The following is a 14302-nucleotide window of genomic DNA, read 5'->3' on the forward strand; positions in this document are numbered from 1 at the left end:
CCTGGAGTGCCAGGTTACTGAGGCAAAGATTAATGAAACAAGGATACGGGAGAAAAACGCCTGCCTCGCACAACAGCTAAGAGCGCAGGAGGAAAGAGTAGTGGAGGTTAAGGCAGCTTACAAGCTAGCCCTCAAGCACGGGTTTGAGAGAACAGACCACGGCACCTGCCAAAAGACCATAGAGGACCTAAGAACGGCCCTGGTAAAGGCAAAAGGCATGGTGTGTCTCGTCAGCCCGAAAGCTAGTCACATGGACTTTTTGAAGGAATCAAAACAGCCGATTCCAGCTGAGGTAATTGTGGTACCAGCCACCGAGCCCTCAGCACCGCCGAACTATAGTGAGACTTGGTCGGAAAAGGAGGGGGCAGCGAAAGAGGAGGTAGCCGAGGTGGAGTGTGTGGAAGAACCACTGGTCGCAAAGCCGGGACCGGCACCAATGTGTCCCGCTCGGCACCAGAGGTTCGGTCCCAACTCTGCCGATGGCAGTATCGGACCCCACCAGAACCAGCTGGTGGTGCCCTATGCTGGCCCGCAATTAAGGTCCATGGTGAGCCACCTCGCACGACTCACAGTAAAGGGAGATCCCTCGCTTCATTTCAGGGAGATAGAGGAAACAGCAGCCATTAATGACTGTGATGATCAGGAACAGGTAAAACTGTTGCTTTTCTCCTTGGATTGCACAATCCTTCAGTGCCTCTCAGAGGATAGTAAGAGGGGATGGAAAGGGTATGCGGATCTCAGGGAGGAAGTTTAAGAAGTAATGGGAGTGGACGACGGTAGTCCGTTCGACCGTGTGGAAGGGACCGTGCAGCTATCTGGAGAACCCCCACGGGTTTTCGCAGAAAGGCTGTGGCTGGTGCGTTGATGCAGCCTGAACGGGTTGCAATGAATGACGAACAACGAGTTCATTGGCTCCGTTGCTTGGTTACCAACAGTTTGCCAGAGATACGGGCCCTAGCCAGGTCATGGTTTGATCCCCAAGGTACCGGCATCACGGAGGAGACGGTACTCCGTCAGCTGAATGTGGGGTACAAGAATTGTAGAGGTCAGGAAACACCTCCCCAGAAGGGAAAGGTGCATGAGGCAAAACCCACAGCCCCAAGCAAGAAGGAGTGGCGTCAGGAGGGGTATCGCCCTGTCCAAGCCAAGCTCAATTGCTACGGGTGTGGGAATGATGGACATTGGCGCAAGGACTGTAGAAATCCGTGGAAGGATAATAAAGGGAGGTTTCCCGCAGCCCAAGCCCAAGCCCAGACCGCCGCCCCAGCACCAGCCAAAACCCAAGCCATAGCTCCTGCCCCAGCACAAGAAGCTGGTGCAGTTATGGATCCCGCTGCGATTGAATCAATCATAGAGACAATGCGGTCTCTGATGATTTCGCAGGGGAAAATAGCCGTCACCACTGGTCTTGTCGCTCCCGAGACTCCGACTGTTGTACCCAAGTGACTAGAGTCGGCGCAGCCCGTCTACCTGTGTGTGCTGCGATATGATGTATGGAGACGACCCCTCGTGGAGATGGAGGTGGAGGAGGTGAAGGGAACCTATCTGTTTGATGTGGGAGCATCGTGCACCGTAATCCACGCATATAACCCTACCGCCTCGCCTCTGTCCACCGGGGTCCCATACCTTCTGTACCACGGGTGAAGAACAGGCTGGCGCACTTTCCCTTCCCCTCTCCATTCGTTTTTGGACCACTCCGCACCACGTGGAAGTGTACCCTAATGAAGTGGGAGGTGGGAGGTGGCACGGGAGTCCTGGGGTCTGATTTCTTGGTAGCCCACGGGATCCACTTGGACCTAAGAAATCATTGTCTCTGGGGAGCGGGTACGAATGTAAAGCAGATAGAGAGTGTTAAGGAAACCCCTACGAAGGCGCGGGCTGGCCGGCGAGAAGTAAAATTCTTGGGTCTAACCTGTGGTGTATGTGCCTTTAAGAGCCCCAGGTGTGCGTAATGCTGGTAATTGCCACTTGGGCTATATAAGCCTGTGTATTGTGTATATCCTTTAGAACCCCCCCCAGACTTTGCTTAGTAAATACCTATGAACCAACTCCTGTCTTCAGTGTCTTTATCAACACACGGACACTACAGTGGCGACGAAGTGGAAACGGACTTACCTGCAATTCGGCAGCACCTCAAGGACATCGATTCCTCGGGCGTCCAGAAGACTCAAGGAAGTGAGAGAAACTGTGGTTTCACCAGTTGGCCAAGCTGCTGGCAGGTACTGCGCTAATCCTTCCTGGGCGTCAGGCTGGGGCTCCAGCGGCTGGCTCTACAGCTGAGACAGGCAGCAAAATCGGAGGCAAGCAATAACGGACTGGGAGGGAGCACTCGGGAGACGGCCGGCGCGGCAAGCAGGTCAGCGTTCAGACCTCTGGCGGGAACGAGTCTCCAACAGTGAATAAACGGAAACCGCAGTAAAACAGCGTTGTTATCGACAGCAGTGGCAGGAAAGCGCGGGAAGCGCCATATCTTTGCTACAGAAAAGAAAAAAGCACGGGAAGCGCCATATCTTTTCTGAAATGCCTAAATCTGGTAATATTGATGCTTTTGATAGCGAAATAGAGGATTGGACCACATACGTGGAAAGAGTAGAGGTATATTGCACTGCAAATGGAATAGAAGATGAAAAAAAAGCTTCAGTACTTCTGAACATAATGGGCGCAAAGACATACGGGCTGTTACAAAACTTAATCACTCCAGCCAAACCAAAGGACAAGAATTTTAAAGAAATTGTTGATACCCTGCAGGAGCACTTAAACCCAACACCGCTGCTGATAGCGGAACGATTCAAGTTCTTCAAGAGAAATCAACACAAGAATGAAAGTAACGCTGATTACCTAACCGAATTAAGAAAGCTATCAAAGTACTGCCAATTCGGGGCAGGACTATCAGATTATCTTCGAGACAAATTCGTTTGCGGTCTCTTAAGTGAAGGAACACAAAAAAGACTGCTTTCTGAAAAAGATTTAACATTGGACAAAGCTTTCAGTATGGCTGTATCATACGAAGCAGCAGCAAAAGGAGCTGCAGAGATACAACAAAAGACACAAGACTTCGGCACCCATGAAATGACACAGGGGTACGGAAGATGTTATCGCTGCGGCAGATCTACCCATAACCAGAGGGACTGCTGGTTCAAGGACAAAGCATGCAGGCAATGCGGGAAGATTGGACACATTGCACGGGTATGCCAATCTGGACAAAATAAATCCACAGACAGAAAACAAAAAATCAATAAAGAAAAGTACAGGAAGGTACAAATGATGACGGAGAGTAGCTCCGAAGACCAGAAGAGAGATAGCGACTTCAAAAACAAGAGACTAAGCTGTCTCAAATTACATAATGTACTTGCCAAAGAGGATTACCAAATCATTTGGGTTACCCTCACAATAGCAGGGTCCCCAGTTAAAATGGAGCTAGATACAGGATCAGCTCTAACCGTAATAAATCGACGAGATTACGAGAGGCTATTTTCGCATATACCTCTAAAAGACACATCCATTATCTGAAAAACATATACGGGGCAGAAAGTATACCCCAAAGGAAAAATAAGGGTGCCTGTTGTATACAACGGCAAAGAAATACAAAAGTTGTATTTATACATTCTACAAGATGGTGGTCCACCGTTGTTGGGACGTGAATGGATCAGGAAGATACGTTTAGAATGGCACTCCATTCAGGCACTGACGGTGACCAGTAAGGAAAAAACAATGATGACATCATACCTGAACGATTAAAAGACATTTTGGCCAACGCCAAAGAAGTGTTTCAAGAGAAACTAGGAACCTTGAAAGGCATCACCGCCTCAATAAAAGTGGAAGATGCAGCAATTCCCAAGTTTTTTAAGGCAAGACCGGTGCCATATGCAATACGTCCAGCAGTCGAGGCAGAGCTGGAGAATTTGGAAAAAGCAGGCGTATTATCCAAAATAGATTGGAGCGAATGGGCAACACCCATCGTTCCAGTCATGAAAAAAGCATTGAATAAAAATAACTCTGAAGAACAGAGAAAAATTTGCATCTGTGATGACTTCAAGGTGACTGTAAACCCGATCCTTCACACAGTACAGTATCCTCTTCCGAGGATAGAAGATATTTTCGCCTCACTATCCGGAGGGAAACGTTTCACCAAAATTGACTTGGCACAGGCATATCTACAGATGGAGGTTGAGGACGCCTCTAAAAAGCATCTCACAATAAACACACACAAAGGTCTGTACAAGTACAATCGACTGGTTTTTGGAGTAGCATCAGCTCCAGCTATCTGGCAAAGAGCTATGGAGCAAGTCCTGCAAGGGATTCCGGGGACTCAATGCTACCTAGACGACATCCTTATAACAGGAGAAAACGACAACGAGCACCTTGCCAATTTGGAGCAGGTGCTCACTAGGCTGAAAGAACGGGGCCTACGAGCAAATCGCCCCAAGTGTGAATTTTTCCAAAATCAGATATCATATTGTGGCCACATAATTAATAATGAAGGGTTGCATAAGTCACCTGAAAAAATTGAAGCAGTTATAAAAGCCCCAGCACCTGAAAATGTTTCACAATTAAGGTCATTCCTGGGATTAATAAATTACTATCATAAATTTTTACCGAACTTATCAACTCTTCCACACCCTCTTAATGAACTTTTACAGACAGGAGTGATTTGGAAATGGAACGAAGACTGTAAACGTGCCTTCCATAAATGCAAAGACTTAATCACATCCGAAGAAGTTTTGGCTCATTACAACCCATCACTACCAATCAGACTGGCATGCGATGCATCCCCTTACGGCATAGGAGCAGTATTATCCCATAAATTCCCTGATGGCTCAGAACGGCCGATAGCTTTTGCGTCACGCTCATTAAACTCAGCTGAGCGTAACTATGCCCAAATAGACAGGGAAGCACTCAGCCTGGTATGGGGAGTGAAGAAATTCAACCATTACCTACACGGACAAAAATTTACCTTTTTGACTGACCATCAACCCCTCATCTCCATATTCAACCCTAAAAAAGGTGTTCCCATTATGACAGCACAAAGGCTACAGAGGTGGTCCCTTTTTCTAGGGGCACACCAATACAACATAGAATACAAAGGGTCAAAACAGCATGGGAATGCTGACGGTTTATCGCGCCTACCATTGCCAACGATAGAAGAGGCACCGACAGTAGACCCAGTAGAGATATTCCACTCTACCATAGTGGAATGTCTACCAGTAACAAATTCTGCCATTGAAAGGGAGACGAGAAATGACCCGACTCTCTCACGGGTCTACGATTTAACAGTGAAGGGATGGCCAGCACATGGCGAATCACTGTTGCCAGTATTCTCGCAAAGAAGAGAACAGCTGTCAGTGTGCCGAGGAACCTTGATGTGTGGATCCAGAGTGGTGATTCCACCCAAACTCCAGGATAAAGTGCTAAAGGAGCTTCACGAGGGGCATCTGGGTGGAGTGAAAATGAAGAACCTAGCTCGGGCGTTTGTATGGTGGCCAGGTATCGATGGAGACATCGAAGACATGACCAAGAGCTGCCTAGGATGCCAGAAGGTCCAAAACGCTCCGCCACAGGCCCCTCTACATCCATGGGAGTGGCCCTCATCTCCCTGGCAAAGGGTGCACATCGACTTTGCTGGTCCATTTATGGACTCAATGTTCTTAATCACGGTTGATGCACACTCCAAGTGGCTGGAGGTAATAAAGATGTCCTCCACCACCACGGAAAAAACCATCACAGTATTAAGGACCATATTTGCCAGGAATGGGCTGCCGGAACATATATGTTCTGATAATGGACCGCAATTTGTGTCCGAAGAATTCAGAAAGTTCTTAAAAAACAATGGGGTAAAGCACTACACGTCTGCCCCATACCATCCCGCCACCAATGGATTGGCTGAAAGGTTTGTCCAGACCTTCAAGAAGGCCATAAAGGCCATGGGTAATGAAGACATAAAACTTCAGTACAAGGTGGATAACTTCTTATTCGCATACAGGAATGCAACACATATGGTTTCCAACCAAACTCCCGCCATGATGTTCTTCAATAGAAACCTAAGATGCCGGCTGGATTTGGTCAAGCCCAACATCAGAAGGGACGTGGAGAAGCGGCAGTTTCAAGGCATGAATGAAAGGCCAACTAGGGCCTTCCAGATAGGCCAACAGGTTTTGGCCCGGGACTACCATACCGAGAAATGGCAGCCTGGAACTATCTGCACACGACTAGGACCACTGATGTATACCGTGGACATCAGAGAAAGCATAATAAGGCGCCATGCTGACCAAATCATAAAGTCATCCGAAAAGGGACAACCTACACCACCACTCTATACATCTAACGATGAAGTAGAGATACCCATATCTACCTCCGATCCGGTGATACTGGAACCCGATGAATCCGAAACTGGCATTCAAGCCGAATCAGCCTTGCCAGAAGAACCTACTACACCACCAGAAACTACTACACCCCCGAGGCGTTATCCAGACCGAGTCAGGAAGCCTCCTGAGAGACTAACTTATAATTATTTAATTACAGCAATGTATATTATTTTACATATAACATGTAATTAATAATTACTTAAAATATGATGTACTGGTTAGCTAAAAGGGGAGGAATTGTGGTGTATGTGCCTTTAAGAGCCCCAGGTGTGCGTAATGCCGGTAATTGCCACTTGGGCTATATAAGCCTGTGTATTGTGTATATCCTTTAGAACCCCCCCCCCCCAGACTTTGCTTAGTAAATACCTATGAACCCACTCCTGTCTTCAGTGTCTTTATCAACACACGGACACTACATAACCGCTGGCGAGAGAACCGTAGACCAGGAGGATAGACCGGAATCGGTGGAAAATCCACCAGTCTACGCCACTCACACAGTGGAGGTGTCCCGACGCAACAAGTGCTTTCGCATGAAGCGGTGCAAACTGTTTAAACCGGGTGCAAGAACATCAGCAACCGAAGCCAGGTCTGAGGGTAAAGATCCTCAGCCTGAGGCACGCGATGAGTCACAGACCATACAAGCTGGCATTGTAGCCTGCTTGGAAGGAGAAGCAGTCCCACCCACCTGGGGGGAGCTTTCCCCGATGGCCTGGGGCTCGGACGAGGAGGGGCCCGAACAACAAGGTCCCGCCCTCGACATGATACTGGAGGAGGTGGAGTCGGAGGACGGAGGTCCCGCCCTCGACTCAAGCGTGGGGGAGGTAGAAATTGGGGGCAGAGATCCTCCACCTGTAGGGACAGGTGAGGAGGAGCCGTCTGCCACAGGCCCAATTCCCGAAGGGGCGGAGCCTGAGGGGAGGGAGCCGAAGCCCACAGTCGTGGAAGAGCCACGGGCTGTGAGAGCTAAAGTCCCACCCGAAGGTCCACTCACCAAGGGAGCCTGCCCAAATCCCAAAGGGGCGGAGCCTGAGGGAAGGGAGCCGAAGCCTACAGTCGTGGAATGGCTATGGATTGTGAGAGCTAAAGTCCCACCTGAAGGTCCACTCGCTAAGGGAGCCACGCCCAAGGCACGTTTTCGCAGGTTGACTCGTACGCCTCAGCCAGTAAAACCTTGGCCCGAGTGCCCCGCTCCCAGTAAACGCCGACCTGAGAAACCTTGACAAAATGCAGTAGCCGATTAACAGCAAAAGGCTGCGGGGAACCCGAGCCACAGGTCACTGCAGCCCCGCCACAGGGAGCGGCGAGCTGCAGTCCAATCAGGGATTAGGCAAGCCGCCCGGGGACGGGCGGCGCTGCACATAAGTTTAAGTTTAAGGTGTGTAAATATTAAAATGATTAGAGTTTAAGTAGTTTTAAATCTGCCCAGTATGTGTGTAGTTTTGGATCGAGGTCGAAAGACCCGATCATGCCGTCACCTAAGCCAGAATCTCTCAGGAGCCTGGCTATCTTGTGTGATTTGTTGCAGGAAACAGGAGAAAGCTGAGAGGGATCCTCGTCGCGTTCGTGACGATCAGGTTGAGCTGGGCCTATCGGGGCCGCACTAAGGACTCTACCATCTATGGGTGCTCTGGCAACAGAGTCCCCATCGCGACTGATGGAACCGGCCCACGGGACACTGAAGAGACTGCTGTCGACTTCCATGAAGGAAGATGGCCAGGCTGGCTGGGGTCTAACTCTACTGGATACTCCAGCTGAACGGGGTTTTCATACAGGGAAACGTCTCTGATGTGCCCCAGGGTGCGGATCATTGCACCCAGGATCAGCGTCACCGTGGGCAAGAAGATTTGCCTTGTTTGCAACGGACATGTACCTTTGGATCGATGGTGGTGGCTGCGCAAGTTGAGCAGCACCATGAAGAATTCCACTGTGGAATGGGAGAGATTGGGTAATAAAACCCATCGGACAATTACGGGAACTCACAGGGGGTTGAGTGTCTGTTGGGACAAATGGTGGGAACCAGATGAGGGGATTTACATCTGTATGTGGGGTTCAGAACGCGCTTGCCCCACAGGCGTCTCCATCTTTTTCCAAAGGCAGTGGCAGGATGCTGGACAAGGAATGAGGTTGGACGTCAGCACACGGGCATGTGGAGTCCCATACTCTCAGATCCCAGTAAACGCCACGGAGCTCATCACCCGATCCCGCAAGCCCCTGCCCACAGTTCCAGTAGCTAAAGCCCTCAAGGAAGGGTGCCCCACCATGACAAAGGGACCCGGGAACGGATTGGTATTGGTACCCACAGTTCAGGTACTGTACCAAGGGGTCCACTACGTGGTGGCTTTGGTGATTTTAAACCTCACCGAGGTACGATTGCCAGCGTGGTGCCCCAGGGAAACGGAGCAATTATACCAGGTGCTGTTAACAAACATGTTTAAACAATTTTACGAATTCGACTTTGCTGATGTCGACAGAGCCGAATTTTACACCACACCACATGAGGTCTTGGACAGAGTACGGAGACAAAGAAAGGGTGCAGTAAATGATATTTTCACAGCTTTTAACACAGGAACTTCCGTCATCAACACATTGGATGACGTGGAGCTGCAAACCCAAATCAATGGTTTAAAAACACAGTTAAGAAAGATACTGACTGATGAGAATAAGGTCGTGGGTTCTGAGTTACATGAGGACCAGGCCATGACACTACACTTAAAAGAGATAATAGCTGAGCAGGAGAAACACGCCAGAACGATAAATGCTCTCATCAGGGAGGATCGGAATGCGTCCGATCAGGCTGCGCAGAACGAAGCTTGTGTGCTATATGGGGCGTGGTTACTAGGCGAGGGCCGCAGTAATCTTGAGGATTTAAAGCAAGGTTTAGTCCCCTCCTAGATCAGCAACAAGCACCTCGCAGCCCTCCACCCTTTTGAGAATACATTGAATCCGTGCCAGCTCAGACTAGCTTCAGGGGCCTACCCAGTCCCAGTGGACTGTGGACGGTCTAATCACACCATTATGGGTATAGTGGTAAGAATGCCGGTGATGGGTATGACAGCAAAACCCGCCCCGGTATACAGGGTGGAGAACATTGGAGTAATTCAGGGGGGTGCGCACATTCGCTACACAGGAGTCCCACCTTACATCATTCGATGGGAGCATGCAATGACGGGTACCAACCTCTTGGGGTGCCGGAGCCGGGGAGCACACATCATCCTGTGTCCCCAGCACTTGAATGCCCATCAAAGTCACAGTGCAGGTTCAGAACTGCTGGCACGAAGCCTATAAATTCCACCATGGCAGCAATGGCACAAGGCCATGTGCCCCCACAGGTGGCATATATAGGAGGTGGGACATACTGTGTCACCACTGCAGCACCCCACTACCAGCATGGACAGCATGGTTGGTGTCCGGTGAGTGACAGCAGCTTCTGTTTCAAGCCCAGGGCAGAAGTCCAAGTGGCCCAAGAGTGAATTGTCCCCATTCCTGAACCTTCCACTGTTCACATCACTGTTACAGAGAATTTCACCGATCTGCAGCGATTCGTTGCACATTTTGGATATATCATTCCCCCTCTCCCTGAACACCTCACCAAGATATTAAAAGCCGTTGTTGTTTCACAGAAACACTTCTACACACTGGAGCAGAAGACTTTAGAGATAGGGGCAGACATATTGGATATAGTGACCCCACCGTGGTGGGACCTGTTCACTAATATAGAAGTCCCTTCTTGGATTAGGGTAGCCTCCCACATTCTTGTAGTGTGCCAGGTTGTCATTGTAGTTTATTTACTGATTGTACACTGTAAAAAGGTCAAACATTCGCAAAAGTATGAGAATAGAGGGGAATGGAGGGAGCATTATGTGCGGGTAGAAGAAGAGACACCCGTTTAGATTTTGCTGCTTTGTATAAAGTTAAAGTTTCCCTCCCTCCTCTGTATTATTTTGATATGTATTCATGTGCATTGTGATTTTCATGTGTATTTTATTTTATTATTGAAGTTTTATTAGATGTGATGTTCTTATTAAAAGATAGTGTGTATGCACTAGGTGATGTAGGGGTATAAGGCCCCCCTCCACGCCTGGAAGTAAGTTGTTAGATTTTTAACTCCAAGGTATTGCCATCTATAGATGCTTAATGTACACTAGATTTTTCTGAAATGAGAAATGCATATGTCGTGGGGTCATAGATAGGTAAATACTGGGGATGGTTAGATTGTGGAAAGTCAGAAAATTTTGCTCACCCAGAATTATGATACTTCAAGCAAGTTACAGTACCATCAGGGGGGTTTGTAGGATTCACAAAATTGGACTTTGTATTAATAAGGGTCAAATGGCAGAAGAGGCCGCGATTTTAAAGACTGTTTTGAAAGAAGCCCAGAAAAAGAAGCATACAAAATGGCCACCATACCATGTGACCAGCTTATTGGAACACTTTAAAATGGTTCCTGCGCAACCTCAGACAGCTTTGTAGATTCAACCCACAGCAAGTTCTGGAAGCCGTTTCTGAGAGAACGAAACCAGACCCACACGTATGCATATGGATTAGATGCAGATCCAGTCAAAATCGGCCGGGAGACAGAGGCCATCTAAATGTTGACCCAGACAAAAGGGGACAATTTCATATTCATGAGAACAGCACCCAGGACTAGATAACGAGATCAGCAGGACATTAAAAACAATGAAGGTCATTCCAGACCAGAGATGGGCCTTTACCGGCCATTTAAAATATTTTAAAATATAATAACTACCCCGCTGTGCTCCCAGCCTGCCAAAAGTTAAACAAAGACTAGCCTGATTTTGGGCGGGAGACGGAAGCTTCTGGAAGAAAGGTATATCTGGAAGACTTTTTGGGCAGTTGCAACAAGCTTGAACACAGACACAGCTTCGGAGAGAGAACTGGTGGGTGAAGAGGAGTCGCTTCGGGAGAAGATCAGCAAACTCCTCTCCACCATCGGAGGAGGAAGAAGAACCAAGCCAACAACAAGAAGGCCGTCTCAAAGCCGGCGTCCCGCCCCGGGGAAACACATCGGGAGATCATCGACCATCCCTGGGCTGTTGCCGAAACGAGAGGCCTTCAACCCAACTTGGGAGAAGAAACAAAAAAATAAAACCCCAAGAGAAGAAACCTTCTAGCCACCCCGGTTGGAAGGAGAAGAGATAAAAACAAACTGAAGAAGCGATGGGAGCCAGCCCAAGGCTCCTCTGACCAGGGTCAAGCCGATGATCCTCAACCCCGCCGACATCCAGGCCCGCCGGTGTCCAGCCGCCCCCGACCCCCACCTCAGGAGAGAGGTGTGGCGCAGCTCGCAGGGCTCCACGATCCACGTGGAGACGAAACGCCTGAAAGGACCAAACACAGACTCGATTTCAAAACCTTGCACTTCCTAGTGGGATTGGTGAGCATGTTTCTGGCCTTTCACAATCAGATCTAGATAGGTTTAATAAGGGGGTGGATTTAAGGGTACAATTAACATGAGTTGTTGTCCCTCGATGTTCCGTGTGTTTCCTTATTTCATGATGATCTTTGTAGAGTATAAGATGCCTGTATTTGCCTTAGTTAGTACTGTGTCGTTATGATTTGTTTTGTGTTTTTCCCTCCCATGTACTCTCTTATCTGCTTGCAGTTGACTTGATATTTTTCCTTATGCAATAAAATTTCATTTTGTTTCATCAAACTTGGTCTACAAGAGTTTTCTCTACATTGTAGTTCCTGCCCCAAAGTCCAGAGTATAGAATCTAAGGGGCGAGTGGGTCGAACCACTCAAGGTTTTACTGTGCAAGAGAGAGAGGCCTCTAGAGACAGATACCTCAGGGACATCTCTCAGGAATACCCCTTACAATGGTGTAAGCATGCACCTCTTGCTTTCCCACCCTCTCCTCACCACAACCCTATCCTTGTGCCTTCCTAATTTCAGACTAAGAAATCCAGCCTACCCAGCCAGTGGTTGAACAAGAAGAGGGAGAGGAGAGTGAAGAAGAAGCAGAAGAAGAAGAAGAAGAAGAAGAAACACCATCACTCGATTTGACACTCCCAGCCAGCAGCTCCTCAAGATCGACCAGCAAGGCCATTTACAGTGTCCCCCACTGAAAGTCAGCAGCCTTCCACCAGCCGTGCTGCAGCCACTGGGATGCAAGAGAACTATGAATACATGTCTTAACTGGCTGGAGGCTCCACGAGGACTGCCTGGGCGGTCCCGTGGATGGCGTCATTACGTCATCACGTTCTTCCCGCGTTTAGGGCGATCACGTGATCGGCAGCATGACGTGATCACATTTGCCTGCGCTCTTAAAGGGCCCACGCCCTGTACATGCAAACAGTATATACAATGGTACAGATTTAGTCTGTAGCTAACACATCGTTAAAAGGAATTATGTACATTTGCCACATGCGCCCCCCCAGAATTGTCTTTGACGAAAAAAGTCAAACGGTGAGGGGGTCTGATGAGCCTGTCAGAACGAGTCTTGTATTCCCGAAGCGGAAGCTGTTGGACGGCGGGCAGTCTGGCGGGCGGTTGCACTTGTTCCGGCGTGACGACCGTCGGTGGGTGGTCGACCTCGCCTTGGCGGCTGTGCAGTTTCAACGGGTCGGTCAAGGTCCAGGTGTGCTGGTTTCAAACGGTCAACCGAAATGTGGTCTGGTTTGCCACCGACATCCACGGTGAAGGTCTTGTCTCCTGCCTCTATCACACAGAAAGGACCAGTGTATGTGGCCTTGAGCGGATCCCGGTGAGCATCGTGGCGGATGAACACATAGCCGGCGTTTTTCAGCTCTGCTGGAACGTGAGAGCCCTGAAACCCGTGATGCGAGGTGGGAACCGGCGCGAAACATCTGGCTGCTTCCTGGTGGCTGATGAGCTGGCTTGAGGCAGACCGTGGCTCTGTTGGTGTTGGCAGGAAATCCCTCGGCACTCGCAGAGGCTGACCATAAACAAGCTCTGCCACGGAAGAGCTAAGATCTTCCTTGGGAGCTGTGCGAAGGCCCAACAGGACCCAAGGCAGCTTGTCTGCCCATCCGGCGTCTTGGAGGCTGGCCCTCAGTATGGCTTTAAGCGATCTGTGAAACAATTCGCACAGGCCGTTCGCTTGTGGGTGGCAGGCTGTGGTGCGGTGCAGTTTAACCCCGAGTCCCTGAGCTACTGCATTCCAGAGCTCAGAGGAAAATTGCGGTCCCCGGTCTGAAGAGATGTCATCAGGCACCCCAAAACGGGCGACCCAGGAAGAGATGAATGCCCTGGCCATGTCTGCCGAAGTAGTAGATGACAGGGGAACCGCCTCTGGCCATCTGGTTGTGCGATCTACTATGGTCAGGACATGCGTAAAACCATGGGAAGGTGGAAGTGGTCCTACCAGGTCCATGTTGACGTGGTCAAACCGTCGCTCCGGAACTGCAAAGGTGGTCAATGGAGCCCTGACGTGGTGCTGTACCTTGGACCTTTGGCAGACCACGCAGGTGTTGGCCCAGTGGCGGACATCTTTATGCATGCCCCGCCAAACGAATTTAGATGACATTAGCTTCTGAGAAGCCTTCATACCTGGGTGTGACAACCCATGTACAGCGTCAAACACCTTGCGGCGCCAGGCGACCGGCACGATAGGACGAGGGTCCCGAACGGAGACATCACAAAGCAGCGTGGTACCAGCTGAATGAAACCAGACATTGGCCACTTGGAGGCTGGTGGTGTTGGTGCGGTAAGCCTGCACTTCGGGGTCTGAGACTTGGTCCGCTGCCATGAGGGCATAGTCGATGCCCAGCTGGGCCGCATGCACAGTCGCGCGGGACAGGCAGTCTGCCACCAGGTTGTCTTTACCGGCCACGTGCTGAATATCCGTAGTAAATTCGGAGATATATGTCAGCTGGCATTGTTGCCGGGATGACCACGGTTCAGCGGTCTTGGCCATGGCGAAAGTCAGTGGCTTATGGTCGACGAAGGCTGTGAAAGG

This window comes from Somniosus microcephalus, chromosome 7 (assembly GCF_052327205.1).
Source record: "Somniosus microcephalus isolate GS21.2 chromosome 7, FLI_Smic_1.0, whole genome shotgun sequence".
Classification (NCBI taxonomy): domain Eukaryota; kingdom Metazoa; phylum Chordata; class Chondrichthyes; order Squaliformes; family Somniosidae; genus Somniosus; species Somniosus microcephalus.